We start from the raw sequence: 26025 nt of genomic DNA, 5'->3' as shown, positions 1-26025 counted from the left end.
TCTTGGCAAATGTCTCAGTGAAAAAAAAGATTTCAGTTATATATTTATGCAATGGCAATAAGCAGATCTTAACTGTTACAAATCAACCAATAGTGCCAAACAGGAGGTTTGTATGTCTGTACGTTAATACAGTACATTTCCCTTTCATATTCCCTAACCAAGCAGGTAACTCAGTGCTTTTTATGTAATTCACCAAGTTGAAGGCTGGAGTTTCGCAGGTTGAACTCCACGGGGATTGTTCCATCACTGCATCACTCCATTTATTTCCAGGACAATGGGGTTTTCAGCAATGTAAAATTATGTTCTGCAAATGCTCAGTGACAAGCCCAGAGAGGGTTTAAAATGATTTAAATGAAGTTATGCTCGTTACATGTCATCGCCATTGTGTATGAGTGGTGGGAAAGCAAAAAGTTTGTTCCCTGTGAACATGTCTGTGTTGCATGTGTCCTTGGGTTTGGTTTTGATTGGAAACATTGCTAAGGAGAACTGACTTTGGCTTTTTAAAGCAATAGCAAAATGATTCACAGAATGGTGGGGCTTGCCTGTCCTTCGTGCATATTTTTCCTATAAGTAGATGTTGAGCCAAAATGGACCTTTCAGATCAGAAAATTCAGAATGTTGCTATGAAGTATAGACATATTACATTTTAAGAGTAGGTAATTTTCTGGTTCCCAAGACTTCTGGAAGACTTGGTAGGCTTTTGGTACCTAGAAATCCTCTTCAAATGATACTGCTCTGTTTCCAGAAGCACAGATTGACTCCTGACTCCCTGGCATTTGGGTCAATTTATTGCCTTTGAAAATAATAGGAAAAGGTAATAACTTTCAATTAGGGAAGAGACAGAAGTGGAGGAATGTGAGATAATGTAAAACAAATACTAGGTAGGAGCAAGCTGTAAAAAAAATAATAAATAATGATGGCATTTTTGGTAAAACAGACAAGCAAAAAACCATGAAGAATTGGCTGCACCATTGACTCAATGGGTTTATGTTATGGAAATTAGTTCCCACAGGAGGCTATAAATGTTATGCTACTCTAAATTAGCTGAGGATGATGATGTCCTCTAAATTAGGTGAGGATCAGTTTGTCCTCAGACACCCTTCTCACTCAAAGGAATGGATTTCCTACCATTACAGTAATCTGCTATGGAAAACTGAAAACTAAACTAAACTTGAAGGCCTTTCCCTATCCCTGAAACAAACACTGCAATCATTTACCTTGTCTCTAACTTCCTAGTAGTCACAATTCAATTTAAATGCTACTAATTAGCATTGAAGTGCTAATTAATATTAGCGTTCTGCATCAAAGATTGAAAATGAAAAATCTAAAAATATCATAATGGAAAAATGTTTTTTATTAAGGAAAGGTATTTTGCATCATATGAAGAATACAAATTCTACCACTTTTGACTAAGGACAAACCTTCTCTTTTCCACTCAGAAATACTGTTTTCACCAGAGAAAAATGCACGCTGCAAAAAATTCTTAATTTACTTATTAGAATTTTGCTTTCAACATCAGAAAATACATTAAAACCAAGATTCAAGTCCAGCTGGTTATTTCAGACACAGCTCAGTTTTCCTCTCTGTGGATCAAAGCATTTAAAAACATGTTTATCTTCAAGAATTTGCTTAAATGCCGTTGTTATTAGGTAGAGGCATAAATGCTTTGCTGAATACGGCTAGATTGCTGCAGCAGGCTCTCAGTGAACTAAGAATCAAGCTGAGGAAGGGATGCTTTGGGTAAAATGTGCTGAATTTTAGAGAAGCTGAGATCCCAAAAAGCTAAAAATTATCATCTCCATTTTTTCTTATCTGGAAATTACAATGCAGACGGAGGCAGCAATTTGCTCATGGCTCATGCGGTAAGAGGGATGTGATTTCAGACCTCAGTGAAAAGCTGGGTTTTTCAGCAACAATGCCTATTCCATTCTCATAAGGGGAATATTTTTTCTTGATTTGAGTTTTCCGTCTGATAGGAATGAGCAGAAAGAGCATAAGCCAAGGTAGTTTGGTTCTGCAAAGTGATTACTCCATAACGAAACTTCCTATATTTCTGAATTAATGGGCCAAACGCCCTCCCACTGGTATGGTGATGAACCTGGACTATTATTCCTAAGTGTTACTGACTGCACATGTGTTACTTGACTTTTTATATGGCTAAACTGGGTTGGTGAGCACGATTATATAGAATGTGTACACAGGGGACCATGGCAGGGACCAGGGCGGCTCATAATGACCGACTGAGGGTGAAAATGAAACAGTCTTGCTGCATAATATATGTCAAAAAGGAGAAATTTTTCAAATTAGCTTTCCAAAGCCGCCTCTTCTCTCTCTTCTCTTCTCTCTCTTCTCTTCTCTCTCTTCTCTTCTCTCTCTTCTCTTCTCTCTCTTCTCTTCTCTCTCTTCTCTTCTCTCTCTTCTCTTCTCTCTCTTCTCTTCTCTCTCTTCTCTTCTCTCTCTTCTCTTCTTCTCTTCCTCTCTCTTCTCTCTCCTTTCTCTTTTCTTCTCATCTTCTTTCTTTTCCTTCAGCTGAGATGTAGAATGAATAATTTTCTATAGTCAATGACTAATCCTGAGAAAGCAGAGATATACTCTGCTAACACATTCCAAAAAGATTGTATAGCTTTCGCATTTCTATACTAATAAACTGAAGAGTTGCAAAGGGAATCTGCTAAAACATATTGTTCTTTAAGTCAGTGCTGACTTCTTTGAGAAGCTTAGACTACAGTTTTCAGTGGTTGATTATGATCATCATCTTCTGTGGCAAAACTGAGTAAAAAGGAAAGAAATCCATAAAATAATAGGTTGCCCATTTTTCTCAGACGAATTCCAAGGAGTTGGATGATATGCTGAATATGTGTAGTACTGAACTTGTGTTCTGATGTTTCGGTAATTTCAGGCTCGTCTTGCTCTGGCCGGTTCACAGGTGGAAATGTTTCATTTATTTATTTTTACAAGCTTTAGCACTATCAACAAGATGGTTAAAACATCCTGGATTATCCTGCAGGAGAATATACCCAAGAAAAATCTAAATATATCCAAATGTCTATCTGTCATAGTGGAAGAAGTTTTGCAAAAGTTAGGACCAAACAGCTGTTTATTGTTTTTTTTTGTCATTTTCAATAAAGTTTTGATAGTATAATAGTAAATTACTCTTTAGAACTGTAACATAAACACTCAGAGGTGAGTTCATTTGTATTTTTCCCTTTGTTAATGTTCTTATACAGCTCCAAGACTTCACTACATTATGGAATGAGACCTATAGCAGTCTCTGTTGGAACCTTAGTTTTAGCATCATGTCTCCTTCCAGCCTCCTTTATGATATTTCCCTTGAAAACAAGTATCTAGTGTCAGTGATTTGCATACCACAATTCATCTCAGTAAAATTATATTTTTATTTATAAGTTTACAAAGGTGAAGTACTTTTCTTCGAGTTTGGGTTTGATTTTAATTTCTGAAGAGGTGAACAATAATGTCACTTTGCTGAAACCTGGCAAAATTTCATGGACTTCACAGGAACCAATATACTCTCTGGCACGAGTGGGAGGTGAATTTCAGAGAGAAGTGACTTTTGAGAACAGCTGCGACTTTGCTCCTTTACCTGCCTTCTACTTACTTGAATAACGGTACTTTCTATGAAACGAAGTAAAGCGATGCTGAAGGAAATTAGATGTAATGACGATAAAAATAAGCGAAGGAGAAAGAGGACACGCGTGACTTTGGTGCAACTGATCTTTGATGTGCTGATGTGTTATTTTTCACTGATGTGGAGGTTAAATCCATTAACTGGTGGTCTTGAGCGAGGACAGAGAGCTGACAAGGCATGAAGGGCTCGGGCCAGCAAAACCGCAAAGCACTTGATCTTTGAATCTGGGACTTTTATTGTCAGCAGCAAAAATGACTTGACTTTCATATGTTCCCTCTACGTGTGAGGAAATGGACGTAAATTAATAGCTACAGTAATTTCCTCGGGGTGAATCTATCTAAATGATCTTAAGTATTAGAATGCTCAAAGGCTAATGGCTCGAATATCTGACATGATGAACATCTACAGCTGTTTGTGAAGCCAACGGGAGCTCTGGGTGCTTGTTGCCTTTGCAAATCAGGTCACAACACCAACCATGTCTTTATACAGAGAATCCCCTTGATTTCGCTAAGATTTACATCATCTTGCAGCAGGAAAACAGCCTGATGTACCAATACCATATCTGAGTTTCTAATGAAAGTTACAGAGCTTGGAAAAGATTGCCTTGTTTCCCTTCCAAAAGGCGTCAGGCTACGGGCAGAGTGTTTTTATCCCCAAATGTTGAATGAATGAGTGGTTTGCATTTATTCTGAAGAGTGAAACTATATGTAGACCTGAAGAGTAAATTGTAGGAAATGAACAGCCAGTTTGGGGATTGCAATTCACATACACGAGCTCCCCTTGCTAGAATTGCTGTTCAGTGATAAATTAAAATGCTCATGTCAAAGTGATGATGATGTTTCTCTGTAACAAGGGATTTGTAAATCTGTTACACAGGATGGATGTGTTTTTATGTTGTATTTTTTTGCCTGTGAGGAAAATGATTTCTTGTCAATATTGTCATGTTATTGGATAATCTTACCAGAATATGCAGTTGAGGGAAATTATTTTTAAAGGCTTCATGATTTGCCTATTTGTCCATTAGGACTCATGTGCTTGTGTGCTTGATGGTCCAGACCTGGCTCAAAACACAGCTCTCGGTATTGTCCCAGCTTCACTGCACCAAGATGCAGTCAGGTCGCCAAAGTGACCTAGTTAGCAAATTTTAGGAAAAAAATTAAGAAACTGCTGCCCAGTAGCGGTTATGTACACACATCCAGTCTTTCCTAACAGCAAATAAAACAGATTAGCCATAAAAAAACCCCAACAAAACATTGGCTTATTTTAATACATGGCTGTTTAAATTAGAGTTTACCTGCCCCCTCAGCTGGGATGTGTAACCATGTGTAAGTCCCTCCACCATTGCAATGAGAAGAAAATGGGTTGATTTTAACTACTAGCTCTTGTAAGCAGCGCCCAGCACTCTAACTCAGTGACTTGTGACCATCTGCTGTGGTGTCAATTCAAAGGAAGGAATGATTGTGTCAAGCCAGCAAAGCAACAAAAAAATGAGATGAAAAAAACAAGCATGTTTTCTCTCCTTTCTGTTTGCCCTGCGTCTCCATAGTGTGGCAGCCATCAGACAGTATTCTGATATATTTCCATTTTAAAATTGAGTTACAGTTTGCAGGAGGCTGAGAAGCAATAAAGTCTAAGCTCACCGAACACCTGGTAGCATTAACTACAGTTCAGATACTTCAGACTAATATAAGAAGGAACATAATTTGGAGTTATCAAGAAGCAGGCTTTCTGAATTCTGCATCCACTGTGACTAATTCATGCCTTTGGGAAAGTGTCTTAATCTCTGTTTTTACCTTAACAGCTCCACATGGAAAATGAACTTTCATGGGAATGCATTGAAGGTATGTGTGAACTTTGAGAATTCTATGTAAATAAAAACATTTAAATGTTAGCTATAAAGAAAATAATGCATCTGCTTTTCTTGACAAAAAGTTGCTTAGTTCTCCTTGAGGTGCTGGTTAGTGAATGCTGAATAAAAGCGAGTAGTGCTCTGCCTTGTTTGGAACTTGGAGATTACAAAACCTGAAGAATAAAAACCTATTTGACAAGTGAGCATCTTTTCCCCTTGTTGAGCAACCACCTCATTGGCAGGGACAAGCTGGATAAAGTGCACGCTTTGCTTGACAGCAGAAAGCTCTCCTCATTTTGATGGACTCTGTGTTTTAACAACAAATTTCAATAAACTCTTATTTTTAAAGTTGTGGCGTCTACATAGTCCCCAGTTTGAATAATTAAACTCTGTCAAAATCTTGTTGTGTAACTTTCAAGCAAGCACCAGCCTTAGTAAACAGATATTATTTATCTCAGTGGTTAAACGTGGCATATTCCTGGTCCTCAGGAATAAGTTTTGAGACAGAAAATGTTAGTAAATATTGCTATTGGGGTGAAAAGGAGAACAGCTGCTGAAGTCACCGGTGGTTTGTTGGCTGGGTTAGCAGCAGGACAGTCCACAGCTGATTAGCGATGGCTTGATAAGAGAACAGGAGGGCAGCGGATGGAAATGTTTGTTGTGTGAAGTTGCTTGAAATGACTCTAAAAGCATTAAAACCTGATAGATCACTTTTGTTTTTAATTCTTTCCTTGTTGCCTTTGAAACTGCTGTAATGACTGCTTAACTGTTAGTACATCTCCAAATTCAAATTTATGAATGAAATGTCCTGATTTGGTCTTGGCTTCACTAAAGTATTTAAGCATTTGGCTGTTTCTACTCAGAAATGCATGGAAGCATGTGCAAAACACTGAGCACATCTTCCAAAATCAAGATTAAACATATATTTGGAGCTTCCCACATATGTTGAAGCAACGTCGAGATTAGCCAGAATATAGTATTTGTGGTTTTTAAGCCTGTGTTGTGAGTCTGGTCTAGAGAGCTGAGATGCCAGTCTCAACTTTAGACCACTGGCTCCCAGCAGTTCTCACCTGCTTTTTTCCTAAACTCACTTTGTGCACAGATACATTTGACTTAAAGCGGATCTGGCAATTCAAACACCTTTGAATCTCAAATATCTTCCAGTTAGGCTGGGTGTAAGAGTGAGGTAATTATGGATGACAACATAATTAACCTTGCGTGCCTGTTAATTCTTAAAGATAGACATGTTAATGTACGCAAACAGGAATAACCTCCAGTACGTGTTTCGGTGTTTTCTTGATTCCGTGCAGTGCAATCCAGAGAAGGAGCTTTCCCTGTGAGAGCTGCTGTGATAAACTGACCATTGACTTACGGAAGACACTTTTGACACTGAGGGTGGTGAGAGCCTGGCCCAGGTTGCCCAGAGATGTGGTGGATGAACCATCCCTGGAGACATCCCAGGCCAGGCTGGACGGGGCTCTGAGCAACCTGAGCTGGTGAAGGTGTCCCTGCTCATGGCAGGGGGGGCACTGGGGGAGCTTTCAATGTCCCTTCAACCCAAATTATTCCATGATTCTATTACTTCAGTTGTTGTTCCTGAAAGATTTCTTTTCACTCTGAAAAGAAAGCAAGAGGTACTATATTTGTATTCCACTTTTTATTTCTTGTGTTCTATTTTATTATTCTGATTTATTTCAATTAGTTCAGGCAGCAAATCCGATTGATGAAAGGCTGTTGGTGAATGTGGCTCAACGTGAAGCAGACGAGCACAAGAACAGTGTCAGCTCATAGCCTACAATAAAAATGAGGGGATTCTTTATTTAAAAACATTTTACGCACATCATGAAGCCAATTCTATTTCTATTGCGTTTTGTCTCTGGTAAATGAGTATCGGTGGAGCAAAATAACCAACCAACAGGTGAGTGTGGAGGTACCGATGGGAGATGTCATCTAGAAGCTTCTCATTGTGTATGATACTCATGACAGGCCAAGTACAGCACAGTTTTAAAAATCAATTATTGTGTAGCTAAGTCATTACGCGTGTAACCTGAGGAGGAAATGAATTAACCATTTAAATCAGAACATGCACATAACAAATTGCAAATTTATCAGAAGAAAAAAGAAAGTCGTTCCAGCTTTTGGTACAGGAACATTAGATAATGTATTGTTTAATGTTTGCTGTATAGTAATAGTTTTTTTTTAGTACTAATTTATAGAATAATTATTTTCTTCAATGAGCAAAGTGAGGAGGGGAAGTTAGGGAAGACCCTTTTTCTCTCTCTTTTTTTCCCCCTTTTTTTTACATAGCAAGAAACTTACAACAAATGACTCCATGGTGATTTACCTATAATGGAAAAGGAACAGATTTATTTCCTTATCAGTCATTAATTTAAAAAAGTATTTTATCTTGGGTTGCAAGGAACCTAATAAAAACGGAGGTAAAGTATTTATATTTAAATGGCTTATTATTTAAAGGGCACAATAATCTTCCATCAGGAGATATTCATGTATTTTACACCTCTTCCAGACCTGTGCCTAATTGGAGCTTTTAATTACTTTTATTATTCTTGAAGGACATAAAGAACTGCTGGAGAAATCTATTCACAGTCACAGGAAAAGAGATTCTGCATCAGTTTAACTTTATATTAGTTTAAGCTTAATAAGCTGGCTTATTAAGGCTGGCTGATAAACCATTTTTGAATAGAAGAGCGAACATGGTTACTGAAGAAATATGGAAGTAAAGTATAAAAATGAGATAAAGATGTCAAAACTTTCCACCAAAAAGAAGGTAGGAAGTCAGACTTTGAGGGTGTTGAATTGAGCATAGAAAAGGATCAGGAATTCAGGGGTGAAAATCTTATGGGCAGGACCTTTTGAGAAAGCAAGGGGTTTGAGATCTTATCTGCAAGCAAATACGTTCCTCATAATTATTTAAAACATTTAATTTGACCATGAAAGTGCTTTTTATGGATTTTAGTAAATGTGCAAAAAAAAAAAATTCTAAATAAAATTTCTAGCTAATTTATACAACTTCATCTTTTTGGAATTATGGTTGTTTTTTTTTTAACCCCCAATATTTCACTTTTTACCTCTTGTGCAAGAAATCTGAGACTGGAACCTGCCATGTTATTGCTTTAGTCCTACCTTGATTTTTGTAATTGAGCTACATGCAGGTTCTGTTCAACAGCAGTTTTTAAAATCTTGTAATGTCTAATAACAAAGTCCAATGCTGAACTTGCATTCCAAATTACCAGAATGCACTGAAACCAGGTCATTAATCTAAATTAATGAGAGGTTATAAGTCTTTGAAACTTACTTTGCTGCTAATAAGAAACGTGGGTTTCATCCCTCCTGACCCTCTCTGCCTGCAAAGTGTTAGGTCTCCCATTTAATATCATTAACAGTCAAACATAACCATGAAAAAAGTTCTCCATAGCTGCAGTGTTGTGTCATTTCTATGAAATATAGAGATTTGCTCTTGCCATACTTTACTTTTGGAAGGATAAAATGTTACAGACAAAATTTCTTAATATCATGTCCCAACTTACCACGATTTTCAGGCAACTGGTTCTAGTTGGGAGCAGCTGCTTTGTCCCAGTTTCCTCAGCTCTTATTTGGCTGAAGCTCCTGAAGGTCAACTCTTTATTTTTAAAGGAAGGAACCTAAAGAAACTGAAAATGTATTTAATGATAGACAAATCTTTGGTAGGACTTAACTCATCCAGGTAAAGTTTTAGGGATCATGGCCAAAAAACCAGGGGACTTAGGAATTTGTTTGTGCTTTCCTATTGTCTCCATCAGTATTTATAAAATACTTGAAAGATGACAAATTTCTCTTGCATCTTAGGCTTGGCAAAGAAATAGATACAATTCAATTTGATTGTACTTAGAGACGCAATTAGAAATTAGGTGGAGCTAGTATGTGTTAATTAGATGCCAGTTCAAATATGGATGCAGAATTGGGCGCTTCATGCAGAGCAACTGGCAGCTATTGCAATTTTCATTTGCCCTTTTCGTACGCTGGTCATTGCATTCTATATTGAGTTTGGAATTACAGCATGAAAAGGAATGAAATACTTTTCGCTGTTTATTTTTATTTTTCCTTTCCTGTTGTTGTTGCTCGCTGTTTGCAAGTTTTTAATTGTAAAAGATGCTGTAGATGGAGTTTTGCTTCTTAGCACTGCTGTCCTATTTTCCCATGATATCCCCTGGGGATCTAACATGAGTTTAAGTAAGCCCATTTTTTCTCAACTGACAGAACAAATGTTCAGATGCTTTAAAATTTAAAGAGCAAAATGTAAGGATGGGTAAATCAGTTTAGAAGAGGTAGAAAATTCCCATTCAAATCAAATAGCCTTCTTTCTGTTTGTTTGCTTGCTTCTGGGTTGTTTTTGTTTGCTTTTAATTTCCTATAACGGTGTTGCATTCTGAGAACTAGACATTCCCAGCATCCTTCATTATATTTAAAAGGAAAGACCTCCATGTATCATAAGGACTTGCAACCAGTAGGGAGAATTACATGTGAACTTTGCCAGTGAATGCACCTATGTGCCTAAGACCTTTCGCATGAAAATTATTTTCATGGCACACAGTTTAATGTGCATTAATATTTATGAGCTAACACTGTGTATTTGAAAGAATATTGTCCTTTTCAAGGACGTTTCTTCTTTAAAAAGAGCCATTTGAGCGCTACCATAGTAAGTTTCATAACTATACAAAGTTCAGAAAGTCCAGAAGGGAGTTGCTAATGACATCTACATGTATTTTCTGTTCTATTTACTTTGAGATGGCTTATGTAGAAAAAAATATAGTGAGAGTCATTTTTGTTAAGTGTGGCATTGCGCTTATGGGTTGACTCCTTCAAGTGGGCTAAAATCCATATTTTTGCATGGAATAACTTGAAATTGGCACTAATTGGTTTTATTGACTCAGAATTGGTGTCGTTTGGGTTTGGGCATAGAAAGAGTCAAAGATAGGGACTTTTAGAATGTTTTACCCAGTACTGGTCCTAACTTTGTTGTAACCACCAAGAACTCAAGCTCTGGTTCTCACGTTTCCAAATCCTTTCAGTGGCTCGGCAGTGACCCTGCTTGGAAATGAGTGTTCACCAAAGTGCCATGACAACCTGCGTTTGGGGTTACCCGTCGAGCTGTAGCTGCCCTCCTGGATGCACATGTGTGATGTTTGGGAAAGCTGGACACGAGGAAGAAATTTTTTACAATGAGGTGGGCAAAACCCTGGCCCAGGTTGGCCAGAGAGGTGGTGGATGTACCATCCCTGGAGACATCCCAGGCCAGGCTGGACGGGGCTCTGAGCAACCTGAGCTGGTGAAGATGTCCCTGCTCATGGCAGGGGGGGCATTGGGGGAGTCTGAAGGTCCCTTCAACCCAAACTGTTTTATGACTCTATAATTCTAAGATGTGGAGAAACAGCAGCAGCTGGAGTGCATGAGATCAGCAGGTCCCATGCATTGCCTGTGTGCTCTCCACTGCATCTGTGTCCACATCTCCACCCAGGATCTTCCCCCAACCTGAGATTTGTGGTCCCTGCGCCCACCCCCCACGCTTGGACCCCCCCCCCCTGTGCTGAGCCTGACACCTCCCATTCCTCTCTGAATGTGCCAGTAGAAGTTTCTGACTTCTCACGTCGGTTGGGATATTCATCCCTCCCAGCTGCAGAGTTTGCTGTTATGTGGTTCCGCAACCCGGGTTTCCGGGCAGAGCCCCATCAGGGGTGCAGCCCCCCCTGCCTGCAACGCGGGAAGCTCCGAGCAGCTCCGAGCAGGAGGATGCGCTGGACGAACCGATCGGCTTATCAGCGGTGGGACCCGTGAGGGTCAGAGGAGAGGGCGGGGAGGGGGGGGCAAGGTTCAAAAAATCAAACCCAAGACAATTGAGGATGCAGAGAGTGGCGTTGGCGGAGCCACCGGACACCCCCCCGGGCTCTGGGGACTGACCCAGCCCCCTCGAAAGCGCCGGCGGCGCGACCCTCGCCTTGTTGTTTCCGCAGGTTCCGCGCCCAGCGGCGGACACGGCGCCGCGGCAGCAGCCGGTAAACGGGGCGGCGGCACCGGCAGCACCGACGGCGGAGCGGGGGGGGCCGGCCCGGGCACTGCCTGTCTGAGCGCGGGGGGCGGCTCCCCGGCCCGGCCACCCCCCCCATCCACCCCGGGAAACGCGGCCCCGCCGAATCCGGGCGGCAGCGGTAGCAGCCGGGGGAGGGCAGCGCGGTGCCCACCGCCCCGTCCCGCCGCAGGTAGGAACCCCCGGGGCGGGGGGAATGCCGGGGGTTGGGTATCGCTGTGCCAGTTTGGGGGACTGTTTGTACCCCGTATGGGGGGGCAATCGGCTCCGCTTGCGCGGGGGTCGGAGGGGGAACCCCTTGGAAACTCGGGAGGTTGATCTGCCTGCGCGGGGGTCTCCATCGCCCCCTTGAGTTTTGTTACCCCGGCGGGGCGGGCAGCGCGGTCCGAGCCCCGGGGAGGGGATGGGGATGGGCTGGAAGGCGCCGTCCTGCCCGCGGGGGATGGGGTGGTGAGGCGGCACGTTTGGGGCTGTTTGGGGGGGTGAGGGGGTGCGTGGCTGCGAGAGGGACGGAGCGGGGGGGGCTGGACAGACCCGGGTACAGGCTGGTACCCGCTGGACCCGGCTCTCGTAGAGTGGGGGGGTCGCGTAGAGGGTGGGCGTACAAGTGCATCCTGAGTTTTTGTATAGATAAGCAGGGGCTGGAGGGCAGAAATAAGCAAAGAAGTAGGGAATGCTGGATGCTGGTTGGAAGCAGAGTAACCTTCCCTTGTGCTCTCTGTGCGACTGCGATCAGCAGGCGAAGGAGCGGCAGGGAAGGATTCAGAGTATGAATAGTGGAAAAGCGATTTCGGAGCGTTCCAGGAGTAGTACAAAGCAAGTGGGAAATGCAGTCAGCTGCAGGTGAGCTGTTGGCATGATCAGTGGGAACACCTGTGCAAGCAGGCCTGGCCTTTAACACAGGAGAAGTCACTAAACCTCCCTGCCAGTAACTGAACACACCTGTGAGTTGATCCTTCTGAAAGTTTTTGTGTCCTTTCCTTTTTAGCTCTTCCTTTTCTCCTTTCCTATGCTCTTGGCTCTGTTTAACTCCTCTCAGAATAACCTGCCTTGTTGAAGGGAGTCTCTGGCAGGAGCAAAAAGTCCTCAAAAACAAATGCTATCTTTGTTTAAAGCTATTTGTGGATCAAGGTTGTGACTTCACTGTGAAACAGCATAGCTCTTCTTTGCTTATATTAAACCTACAATAACGCGTTAAAATAATGAAAGTCTTGGAAGGTAAGTAGGATGAAATGCAATTCAGCAGTGCGAGACTTTAATGTAGGTTTTACAGTACCTCATCTCTCCTGTGGATAAATATATAATTAGTGGTAGGCCTTTTTGCACCTTTCCTTTGTGTGTTTTATTTGAAGAAGTACTTCAGGCTAGAGATTATAATTGGTAGTACTTTTAATCTTTCGCACTTTCTTTCCGAGGTCTCTAGCTGTGTCTTTAGGTGTTTATGTTTGTTATGGTATGTTATGTTATCGGGACAGAACGTTATTTTAAAACCTGTTGTGTGTGTTGGTGAGTGGATTAGATTTCCTGTGGACCTGTCTGAATTTGCCTTGTGGTTGCCTAATTGCCCGTGATCGTGAAGGATGAGAAGCAATAAGAAAACATCATCCTTCTAGTTTCATGTTCCTCTTGCAGCACCACTGTAAGAGTTTGCAGGCTTGGGTATGGAAGCTACCAGGTCCTCAGCATCCCTGAAACACAGTGAGCTTTAAACCAACACCTATGTGCATTTCATAACTCCAAGACACTGAAGTCCCAGCTGTCCTGGATGTCACAGGACATTAACTTTGCCTGTATTCTCTATATTAAAAATCTGAGGGCTCTAGTTAGGCTAAATATGTTAATCCTCCAGAAATCAAATGAGAGCTCAACCGCAAACAGCGTGTAGGGAAACAGAGCTGTTGTCAGTGCTCATTTCCTTGCAGTGGCAGCATCCCAGTTGAGAGATGCACTCCCAGTCTTGTTAGGAGGAGGCAAACTGGCCTCAAAAGGACCCCTTTGCTGAATAGGGGCAACATTTTCCCCAGTCCCAGCTTTGATGGCCAGTATGATCTTGTATATCTGAGCTATTAGCACCACCAAGGCATTTGCAATAATTTGCTGCAACAGTTCCAAACTATGCTGCAGCTTTGGTGTTTCTTTTCTAATTACAGCTGGTCTGAGGCCTTAGAAGAATTAAGTTGAAACGAGTAGCACCTGAATTTAGGTCACCAGGCTTGAAGACTGGCCCAATGCAGCATTATTCCTGTGCACCTTTTCCAGGTGTTTTGCTTTAAGCTAGGAATAAAAGCCCATGAAGATACAGCTGAGAGTCAGGGCCAGATGCTTTGCATTGACTCTGAGTAGCTCTTCTGACAGCCTCTGTTTTATCCTGCAGCTCTCAGCCTTTCTCCTGCTGTTAGGTCCAGAAAAAATTAATTTTTGATTTCTTCAGGTTGATTTTCCCCTGCTTCCATCCCAGCTTTTCTCTCTCTTTTCTCTGTCCACCCTCAACCTGTGCTTCTTTGTCTCTTGGCTGAGGTTATTCAAGCTTTCAGTTTTCCTTCAGCTTCCAAACTTTGCAGATGCTGTAACCCCTGGGTTACTTCTTAGATGCCCCATTCAAAACCAGCTCTGGCTCTTTCTTACTGGGGGCTGCTCAAAGCTGGTGGCCACAGCATTTTCTGAGTAGTTTGCTTCTTGGAAATAGTGCTTCTCCTCACACTGTGGTCCTGTGGCTTTGCCGTTTGGGACGTGGCTCAGGTAAGGTGTCCACAGGGTACCTGGGATGCTGGGAGGCATGGTGCTCCTTCTCCACATCAGCCATGAGCCATCCAAAGAAGACAAAGTGAATTATGCAAGAGACTCCAATGGCTCGATCAAATTTCTTTCTAAAGTTTCATTGGCAGACTTCGATTTCACTGCTTCTGAGGTCAGACTGCTATGTTGGGAGGGTTTTGGTGAGCATTTGCTGTGTAACAGAACTGTGAGTTTCTGGAGAAGCCCCTTAGAGCCCCGGTGTGACGTAGATCTTCCCATCAAACTAGTTTTCTGTTAATTAAAAAAGTACTCACCCTAGATAATGTGAACTCTTTGATAAGGACAGTAGAGACAAGTTATTTGTCTTCGGCCTGCTAATACATTTTTTTTGACCTTTGCTTATTTATTCTGTGGTAGTTATTCCTGTCTCTTGTATATCTGAAACGTCTTTGCTGAAACCTCCAGGAGGATCATTGCTCTGTTTTCTAACTTCTCAGTCTTGTCCTAATCAAAAATGTAAATACATGCATAATGATTTGCATGTCGTTAACTTCAGAAAAACCCTGTCATGCTAAAATCAGTGTTTTTCGGAATCTAATTTTCCAGCTTGCCTGAGAAGTAGCACCTGGAATTCTCAAACCCAGAATTCTGAAGAGATAAACTACTTTCAGCACTGCTATTTACTTTCTGCGTTCTTCAGTTCAGCCAGGAAGGAAGAAGATTTTAAAAATATGGTGTTGTTTTTCCTAACCAGTTTCTTTCTTCCATCTTCATGCTTCAACAAAAAGCTTCATTACTTTTTTATTTAGAAATGATCAAGCGTAGCATGGTGTATACTTACGCTCACCTTGCCAGCACTGATCTCATCATGATAATTTATGAACACAGCATCTAACATGTTCCAGAAATTTCAGGGAAAGTACCTATAACTGTGGAGGGGAACCTGCAGATTTAGAGGAATAAGGGGAAACCAGGAGAAAATAATGTTGTTGTAGGTAGAGCAGCAGCATAGCATACCCTGGATTTTGGTTTCCCCAGCACAGAGCTTTGTGTATGGACTGAAAGATCAGGCTGTGAGTCTCTGGATGGAGCAATCAGTTGACAAGGATACAGCACAGGCGCTTTGCCAGCAGTTGACACAAGTGCTTTTACTGTATGTTGGAGATACTGAGAATAAAAATGCCCGGGTTCTCGCTGGGTCGTGGAGATGATCATCACTGACATCTCGGAGATGCTGAGTATGTGTATTAGACATGGCTGTTCTATCTTTAAGAATAAGCAGATGAGATTTAATTCATGTTAAAACCCCTAGGATCTGAAATGAGCCCTTGATGTGTGTTTGCCCAGAATTCAGGTCTTGTTTTAATGGGCTGTCTGCAAGCCAGGGAGTCCCTAAGCCAGCACAGGGTTACTTTGGATCAGATGCCACAGTCTATAAGGGCTGTCCCTGCCTGCAGGCGCTCACAGTCTTTGGAAATGGGATTATCAGCAGCACTGCAAGCACTGTGTGCTGCTGGAGTGCACTGCAGGGTCAGAAATGCACATTCTGGTCCCTTTAGGAACAAACAGAAAGCACCACTGTTAGTGACGATTCAATATAGTGATAATTGAATACAGCAGTTTTAACGTGGCTTTTCAGGAAGGAAGGGGAAACAGTGTGCAGCCTTTCTGTTGATACAAATAAAGACCCACTTCTGAATGGTGAGGTAAAACGTAAGGCAAACTGTGGATCAGGTTTAAGTTCAAATTATGTTTGAAAAAGCATTTTGATTTTCTTTGCGATGATGCATTTAGCGTAAGGTTCTGTCTGATGGCTGAGAGCTGGTAGCTGTATTTTATACTCAACATTGTTTCTAATAAATTTCTGTATTAGAAGTAAATGGTATATGATCGCTTACTTAAAGAAACCCAAACAAACCCTGTTTTTTAAGCTAAGTTTTTGCAAACCAGCTAGGCTGCTTTGATGGAAAGAACCACGGGAGAGCGACGTGCCTGTGTTCGCTCTTGAGCGTTAATTCTTCTTGTGTGTAGGGGTTGGTTTTAACATATCATAGAATAGTTTAGGTTGAAGGGACGTTCCCAGCTCCCCCAGTGCCCCCCCTGCCATGAGCAGGGACACCTTCACCAGCTCAGAGTGCTCAGAGCCCCGTCCAGCCTGGCCTGGGATGTCTCCAGGGATGGTTCATCCACCACCTCTCTGGCCAACCTGGTCCAGGCTCTCACCACCCTCAGGGCAACAATTTCTTGTGTCTAGTCTGAACCTCCTCTCTTTTAGTTTAAAACCATGACTCCTTGTCCTATCACAGCACAGTGTGAGCGTCCTGCAAGGGTCTGCATCGCTGTGCACGGCTAAGCAGCAGGATGCTTAATGAGGTTTTGCTGAATGATACAATAAGCGATGTGCTAACACCTTCTTGGAGGCACCAGAGACTGTGCCTTTACCATTAAATAAAATAGGCCAGTGGCTATTCTCTGTCCCCAAGGCCAGGTGGCACGGCACAGCTCCCTTCCCAAAACAGAGCAGCAGTGACCAGACTGCTGTTGGGATGGAGCCTGGGTTCCCTGAGACCCAAATTGTGCCCATTCCCTCCCTCTGGGATCCTGGGGTGAGCAGGCAAAACACATCATAATGAGAGTGCAGGGAATTAAGCCATGTAAACAATCTCTAGCTTATTTTGTTTACTAGAAAAGCTGTAATGTTCAGGACCTGTGGTGTCGTTCTTCTGAAATGTTATTGCACTTTCAGAAAGAAGAGGTTGTTATATGTAATTGACTGAAACCTTTTCATTCCTGTCTTTGGATATAGGCTTTGGTAACACCGTTATACTTAGCCACGTACACCGGTTCATCATTGCAATTTCAGACTCATAGTGCACGTGTGTTTTTTGTTTAATTAAACTTTACTGACAAAATATCAGCAAAGCGAGTACTTGACAAAATTGAGGAATTGTAATGAAGATGCAGTTGTTATGGAAATACAGTTCTGGGACTAACATCCTTTCAATTACAAACAGAGGATATTTACTCTGTCTGAGCAAATTTTGAAAGTGAACCTCAGCAAAACACTTAACCGGTATTTTTATGTTCGACACTGAGTCTGTGAAGCTGTGAAAGCAGCAGTTTAAGCTTTAAATTTAAAGTTCAGTGACCAGAGTATAACAGAGAATATGTTCAGCAGCCCTTATTCTGATTATCAACATACTCCTCCTTTAATTTGTGTTAACACTGCAATATAAATATTTTAAATCATCCCACCGTGCCACTGTGGTGACTTTTACCTGGGATTGCAAGAAGAGGTTTTGTATCTTGAATAGATGGTGACTTCTGTCAATCGTAATTTCACATTATTAAGTCTTGGGTGGGGAGATCTGTTTCTGGGTTACTTACAACAGTCAATGGCCATTGATGGGTTGTACCAGCTGGAATGAAGCCAAGCCAGAGTAATGAGGGGGGAAAAAGTGAGAAAAATGAACAAAGTTGATAGATATTAAACAAGTAGAGATGGAGAGAAATGACCAAGGGTGAAGTCTATCATGGTTAAGGTGATGCATTAGGTTAATTGTAACCAGGGAGAAAGTGTTTGCTGACTTTAATGTGGGACATATTGGTAAAAACAATCAGTGGAAAAGGTAACAATAGAAGTGATAGAAAAAGTCCATAAAATGCCATGTGTTGAATCTTGCTGGTACAAGAATCTCTGTTGCTGGTGAAAACTAGTTTCGCTGTTTCCCAGTCCTTAAGATGTGTAAAATTTTGGCTTTATGTCTTATATACCCTTTGACTTTCTGCATTTCTGATTGAACCAGTGTTCAGTTTCTTCATTAAAGTGTAAAAGTTGCAGATAAGTCAATTCTGCAGCTGCAAGTCTATGATGTTGATTTAAGTGTAGAAGTCTTCGAGTTGGGAAGTGTTTTGAGTGTCTCCTCTCATAATTTTTTTAATGAGAAAGCTGGACCAGTCATTCTAATAGCTTAAGGTGTCACTGACAGTGTGTTACACACCTGCTCCAATCTAGCTTTTAACCAAAATGTAGGCTATAATTAGGTTTATAATTAAAGAATTTGAGCTAAGACTTTTCTGGGTATGGAAAGATGCTTTTGTAATGAGACAAGTCTGTGCTCAGATGCCATCAACCTTTTCTAAAAGGAGGGTGGCGGCAGAAATAGTGATGTGCAGTTAGTAAATTACGTTGGCGTTCCTCATATGTATATTTTGAAAGCAGCTTTTCCAGTGAGAGTGATTGTAAATAAAGCATGTCACTGGAAACAATGTTGCATTTCAGTAAACAGTCACATTTTGGTTGAAATTGGTGTGTATTGACATTTTCCCGTTTCCCTACTATTTGCGAATGTTTTATTGACTGCTGTGACACATGGAGATGTTTTTTCAGTTAATCAAAGAGAGTGCACTGAGTTCTTCCACTATATCATACCCCTTATGAATATGAAACCCAAATCACGTCCCACTGCCACTCCAGGAGCAGGAATTGGGTACCAGCCGGTACCATTCTCCTCATCTTCAGAGAGGGGCTTTCAAAAGCCCCGATCTGATGAAAAATGGAGTTTAATAAAACTTGTGCTGCTTACCAGCCTCCAGGTTATTCCCAGGACACGTTCTTACAGCTTTGATGTGAGTAGTAGGAGTAAATTTTAAGCTGGCAGGTAAGTGACCTGTGGAAATCTTCCACGAGCTCTTTTAGACCAGCTGCTTTCCAATTAGCTTCCCCTTATATCTTGCCATTGCTGTAGAAAGCTCAGTAAATTGGCCCCTTAATTTAGTCTAGCATGTATATATATCTATCACCATTATTTCTACAAACAGATTTTTAAGTATGCTATAAATGATTGTAGCTGTTTAAACATTGTGTCTCTCTTAAATGATATCTATCCAATTAGACAATATTCTCATTGGATGTGACTTTGGTGTTGTATATTGTTATTAGTTTTGTTATTATGTGTTACTGAATGATCCTGCCATCAGTGCAGTGGACTGCACAATTTCTGTCTTCTCCAGGAAATATTGATAGGATTTTCTGAAGCATATTATAGCCTGAAAAACATAAGCAAGAACATGATACTCTTTCCTACTACTGGTAGTCATGTGTCCTTTGTTACCCATTGTCACTTCCTAGGAATAATGAAAAGAAATGTTACTGCTGGCCAATTTTTTAACTTCAGCCTTGATTTATGTATTTTTCAGTAAGAATGTCTCATATTAACCCATAGAAGCTGGAATTTCTGTGGGTGCAACAGAAGTTAACGTGTACCCAAAACCTGGTTCAGTTTAGTCATTGCCCCTCTCTTGTCATGTACTGATAAACTGTTGAAAAGTTGAAAATTTTAAAATGAAATGGCAGTGGTCTTTGGTAGACAAGGCTTAGTCTGCCTGTCTGCTGCAGGCAATTGCAGTTTATAACCCTATAATTCGTATTAGGATCAGCAAGATGTGTCAGCTGTGAGGAAGGATCTAGATGAGGAGTCAAGCAGAGAGACACCTTTTCGGTAAAATTGGCAAAATTGTGGCCTGCACTGGATGGCTTACAGGGCTTTACTGCTTTAAAATACATTATTTAAGGGTGGTTGGTTTCATTTCACCGAAGTTCAGTGGTTTAAGTGCCTTCAGTGGTGACTAGAGAAGGGTCCTTCTGGAGGTCCCTTCTTTCCAGGTGGCTCAACCATCTCTCCCAGGGTGAGTTTCTCTCTTTCACCCGAGCTCAAAGTGGTGGTTGTTTGGCCAGGATGGCCACCATGGCTCCTGAATCTCATAAAAATCTGCTTTTGTGCTCCGGTGACTCCATGGCTTAAGAGGGGAGGATCTGAGGAGCTTCCAGGTGGAAGGCTTGCTGCTCCACTGCCAACATCTCTCTAAAATGAGCCTCAAACCTGCTTGGGAAGTCGACAGCCCACAGAAATTTAATGCTTTTCCCTTTTCTGGCTTTCAGCCCTGTGACATCCGCTGTGATCCATCCGCTCCCCATCGGACAGCCCAAGTCCGGCAGGACAGGAAGGACAGGCTCCTTGTCTTCATGAGCACCAGCCATCGGAGCAACCAGGACACAAGGTGAGGTCCTGCAGCAAGGAGAGAGGCTTCTCATGGGTGGGAAGAGCCATCTCAAGGTCAGCACTAAATATAAATAACCCTCAGGGCCTTTCATTCCACTGAAGTTGTCTCACACCCACGGATGCTGGTTTTGTTTTCTCTTTTCTTTCCCTTGGCTCTGAGTCCAAGATCCCACCACTTTCATCCTCCATGTAGTTACATCTGTGTGAGGGACAAGAGCTGGTGACAGACGCAGCCATCCCTCTCCTCCTGCAATCTGACCTTAATTTTGAGGTTTTTTATGACTCCCTCTGCTGCTGATAGTTGCTACAAACCATCTTTGGTTTGTCCTCTAATATCCACCAGCTTACTTCTTGTTGAAGTGCTATCTTTGCAAATACCACTAGCATCACTTGCAAAACTGAACTTACCATTTTTCTACCTGTTGAAAAAGCATTACAGAAGAAAAACATGCCTTTTGTTTTTAAATGCTGCATGAACCAGAAAAGTGTGCATCACCTTGCCATCAGTGTGGTGTTTACCTGATAGCAAACATTATCCCCAGACAAATATTTGAAGACGTTATCACGGGAGAACTTCGCTTTTGACAAGTTCTGGTTTTTCCTCTGGCCTTTGCGCTTTTACAGTCATGTTTTTGTATCGCTCCGAATGCCACTTACCTTGTCAGTCACCTGTAAACTGAACGTGCAGAATAAAGCAATGTGAAATTGTTAGCCTTCAAAACCCGTGAAAACCATGTGAGGAATGAAAGGGTTTGTTTTACATACTTTGAGATGCTCAGCTGGTGTCAGCAGCTCTGCCGAAGGCAGATTTTGGGGTTTTTATGCCACCCCAGAGCTGACTTCAAAATTGCAATTGTTAATGTAAAGAGCAGGCATTGTGAAGCAGCCTTTAAATGCCACATGGAAGAAAATATGTCACGGTTTCTAAAAGATCCATACTACAAAATTTATTGCAAGGTAGTATTTTGCTTTTTTTACACTTCTCCTGTTCCCCTTCCTATGATATCCCAATAACACTGTTTTCTTCGGTTTTCTCCCCAAAATAGTGATGCCTCCCATGTGTCAGTGCAGTGGTTTGTATCCCATGGGGTTGGATCGTAGGGTATCACTTTCTTTGCTTTCCAGTGGATTATATTCTGAACCCCAAATGTCTACACACAACAGCATTTTGGTGTGTGATGGCTTTTCTGCCTTCCCATCTATTGAGGACGTGATCTTCATTCTTAAAAAACTACAGAGATAAAAACCTTCCATATATTTTGAAGGCAGAAGGGGGAAACAGGAGCCTTTTTTAAAGTTCAGCTGAAAACTTACATATTGCCTTGAAATTTCCTCTCCTGTGGTAATCTACCTATTCAGCATGACTTTCTCTTGTGGCAACAAAGCTGGATTAAAACTTTGAGGATTACTATGCAACTTTCCTCATGCGAGACTTTAGATTCACAAAGAAGGTGTAAAAACTCCAAGAACAAATATTGAGTAGTAAAAATGTCATGTGTAGTAGTGTATTCATTATATTCATATTTATTGATACCCCAGATTCTGTAATTTTTAAGCTAAACAGAAAATGACATTGTGCTGAGGTCCTTATATCTCAACTAGACTAAGACTAAAATGGTCCCATGAAGTATGGTCTTATTAATGGCCTTTTTGTAACTGATGTTGTATATCTGTGTAATCATTAGCCCAAGCCTTGCTCCACAATGTTGTTGCAAAATGTTTTGTTCTTATTTTTTGCCCTCTTTGCATTTGGCTACAGCCAAATCGTATTTCAGGAGGTTCTGTCAACTGCCACTTTGAAAACTACTTTTTAATCTCTATTTTTTTTTTTGTTTTTAATTTTAAAATGTTAACAGCTTGAATTAGATGGCAGCTTTAGCTTTGCAGTTTGGAAACTTGGGATTTTTTTTCTTTTTGGTGGGTAAACAGTTAATTCTATTGTCATATCTCAGTAAATAACTGTAAATTATAGTATTTTGGAAAGTTTCTGGAGCGAGAAACATCATACATAAAAACATATATTGTCTCTGAAAGGTATCTATTCAGCTGGTGACCCGAAAAGTGAATTAAATTATGTGTTTTCTAGACCTTTATTTATATGCCAGTATATATTATAGAATCAGAGATGCAAACCAACAAGAAAATAAAACTCAGTAGCACCCAGAGGTGTTGAACAGGTGGCATTTCATCATGTTATGTAGCACAGAGAACATTGGGTTTGCCTTGAAAGCTGTCTGGCATGAGTGTAGTGTAAAAAAACCTCCAAACAAAACAGCAATAGAACTGGAGAAAGTAATCGCTGTACACAATCCTGCCGTAATAAACTACAGGCGTGATTTTGTCAGCTCAAACCATGCTAATGCTCTTTCAAAATGAATTAATAAGTTTGTGTGAAATACCTGAACACTACCATGCAGTTAGAAAAAAAAAAATGGCATGTGACCATTGAAGTGAGTTTATTAGGTAACCATGAATATTGGCTGCAGGAAAATAACCGTTTTGTATGTTTTTTCTTCTTGGCTCTGTTGTATACTTGATATTTGTGCCATGGGAAAGTCTGAGAGGCTGGTGCAGTGCATGACACACTGTGCTCTATGTCCGTAAGGGTTATTTGGTTAATGCTTATTTTAATTTCAGACTTCCTAGGGAACTTGTAAAGTCTCTGAACACTTGTAAGAACAAGAGATACTTGCCGCGATGTACCTGGGTCTATTTTATCTTGCTTAAGGGCAGAGAAGTCACTAAACACCTTCTTGATGCCTGTTTGACTTTTAATTTGCCTGATACTTGATCTGCATGAAATGGTCAGCTAAGAGCTTGCTTGAAAATAGCATAAGCATCTCAGAAAGTGTGACTGAATTTATTTTTCCTGAAGAAACTTATTGACTGAATGTTACACACTAGGTTTTTTTTCTGCTGATGAGAGTCAGTTGATTGATTGTCCAAAGTTTCTTCATTGGTTTACCTGTGCATATGAGGAAGACCAAACTTGTTCATTAGTATAAAGCATTTATAGAACATGTTGCCCCAGCATCCGTTCCAGAGTCGGGATGTCCCCAGTATGGACCGGCTACAAAACCAGGGAGAGCTGATGGTCTGGTATTATTAATAATTCCTCCTCTGGTTTCTGGACATAGATAATTTCATTAATGGGCTGGCTGATAATGGGGACACACCTTAATTCAGGCTTTTTTAAAAAGGATGGAGTGTGGCAAATTCCCAGTGGGAGTTACAATGCTTTCAGAAGAGTCGTTAAACTAGTCAAGAAATATTCTAGGTGCTGTCATGAGTTGTTTATTTGGGTAAATGCCACCAGGATGTCAGTGTTCCCTGGCTGGAGCTGCTTGGGGTAGATGGAGAGACTGTGGGTATTGTCACTTCTGGCAAGGCATAAAACTCACTGGAAGGCTTGAAATTACCTTCCCATGTACTTCTCTTCCATTGCAAAGGTTGTCATGGTTTCTTAGGTCATGATGGAACATGTTGCCCCGAGGACTGTTCAGGGTGGTCTCCTAAATGATGTAATTAAGGTGGTCTCTCCTTTGTAAAATACTTATCTTTCTGTAAAGAGAAAAGAGTCCAGTGGCCTAAGAACAGTTGTTTTCAGTTTCTTGAAAAGGTTGAAAAGAACCATGTTTCAAAAGTACCTTTTGCACAGTGGATGTTGTACTGTATGGGCTTTGTAACGTGTGGCTTCCAAGACAAAGCTTCTGATAAGGCTAAGAGTCTTCCTGGAGCAATGCAAAGAGATTTCCAGTAAGGCTAGCTGGGTAGGACTGGGTTAAACCCAGATCACTGTGTCTAAATACCATTGAACCGGGGAATGTATGGACTTCAGCCTTGCAGTTTTCTGCTTGGTGTCCTAATGAAACCTGGTGAGCGCTGGCAACAAAGCATTGCTAGCATGGTGGTTGTTGGAAAATGCTTCAGAATTGTGCTTTATTTGGGGAGAAGGGAATCTGGTATTTTTACCTTCTGTCTTTCTGAAACAATGTCTTGATGGATAGCAGGTTTTCAAAGCACCGAGGAGCTCCAAGGTAAACCTTAGTGCGTTATGGGGAAACTCAGTAACCTCTTAATTGAAAATGTTACATTTTAGGTCGGACTCTTCCTGATAACGTTGTGTTTTAAGCTATTCAAAATATTGTTTGCAAATTGAATGATAGATAATGAGCATAAATATCCAATTTGCTAATTATGATGCTAATAGGTCATTAACAACTGATTCTGTTAGTGATGATACATAATTCGGGTTGCTTACTATTGTGTTTGCATTTATTGTTAAGAATGAGGCATGCAAGATACTGATGTAATTTGTCCTCTGAAGATTTATCTGAAAAATACTGCTGTAAATGTAGTCTTTATTGTTTCCCCTCAACACCATTTATTCACTTTTCTGTTTCTTACTAATAACCAAGTAGTTATAATTTTGATGCCTATAGTTCCCATTCAAGTGTCTTGTGAAATTTATGTTCAATGCCATATTATTTTCTTTATTTGTGTATGATTGATTATTTTATAATATATCATTATATTTTCTTATTGATATTATGCATGACTTGTTGGAGTTGCAATGCTGTGTAGATGACATCCACCCCATTGCACTGCTGGTGAGGAAGGAGAAGTGGAGGTGGGAGGTGGATGGAGAGACACAGAGAAGACTTGCAATGCAAAGTCTGGCCAAATTGGGCTGTGGCAAGTGGGTTTGTAGGGTGATGGTTTTAAACTAAAGGAGGGAGATTCATGTTGGACACAAGGAAGAAATTGTTGGCCCTGAGGGTGGTGAGAGCCTGGCCCAGGTTGGCCAGAGAGGTGGTGGATGAACCATCCCTGGAGACATCCCAGGCCAGGCTGGACGGGGCTCTGACAACCTGAGCTGGTGAAGATGTCCCTGCTCATGGCAGGGGTGGCACTGGATGATTTTGGAGGTCTCTTCCAACCCAAACCATTCCATGGTTCTGTGATCCAGTGGCAGTGAGTTCCTCAGCATCATGATGTGTTTTGGGCTTGTGAGACTGACTTGCTGTTTCTTACTTCTTTCATTAGAGCAGGTAGTAGGTGCTCTGTTTGCTTTCTCCAGGCACTTATAATGGTACATACCTTTCACTTAACTTTCTCAAGCTTAAAAAGTTGTAATACATTATTTTTTTCTTATGTACATGCTAGCTGTTCTATATATTTATTTTCCTGGCTAACTTTCTGTGTCTGTTCTAGTTCTACCCTAGCCCTTTCAAGACTTGAGAGGAAGACAGGGAACAAATAGAGCCAGGACCTGCGTTTCACATAGTTCTAAAGTGACTTCATATTTTTTATCTTGTTTTTTATTTCTTTCCAAATATTCTAGTTACTCTTGTGAATGCAGCACATAAACCAGACACTTGCAAAATACTTGAATGGCAGTAATTAGCTCAATTTCCAGTGCTGTATGTGTGGAGCTGGTTTTGCCCATGTCACTTCATTTTTATCAATTTCATAGTCAATCTGCCATTTTCTTACCCAAAGCTTTTACAGCTTTTTTTGTGCTCCCTGCTTTTACTTATTTCTTCCAAGTATCCAGAAAAACACACTCGCCCATCTATAGATTAAAGAATTACTTAATGGAAACCATATACATCTTTCAGCAAATGGGTATTTTTGTATATGACATGCA

The 26025-nt window shown here is 41.1% G+C and overlaps 1 protein-coding gene across 3 annotated transcripts in view; it reads left to right on the top strand.

The window, feature by feature from the left end:
• The first annotated feature begins 11201 nt into the window (after positions 1-11201).
• The window catches only part of SHANK2 (SH3 and multiple ankyrin repeat domains 2), a 315788-nt gene continuing 300964 nt past the window's right edge, over positions 11202-26025 (top strand). The window contains exons 1-3 of one of the 3 annotated variants that reach the window (XM_065065546.1): positions 11202-11314; positions 11504-11749; positions 20255-20429. The gene's annotated coding sequence lies outside the window, so the exon portion shown is untranslated. The remainder of the gene's footprint in view (positions 11315-11503; positions 11750-20254; positions 20430-26025) is intronic. The other 2 variants (XM_065065547.1, XM_065065548.1) reach the window with 2 other exon arrangements.

Source organism: Columba livia, chromosome 5 (genome assembly GCF_036013475.1).
Source record: "Columba livia isolate bColLiv1 breed racing homer chromosome 5, bColLiv1.pat.W.v2, whole genome shotgun sequence".
NCBI lineage: Eukaryota > Metazoa > Chordata > Aves > Columbiformes > Columbidae > Columba > Columba livia.
The sequence above is the reverse complement of the archived record's forward strand: the minus strand, read 5'-3'. Positions and strand labels throughout refer to the sequence as shown.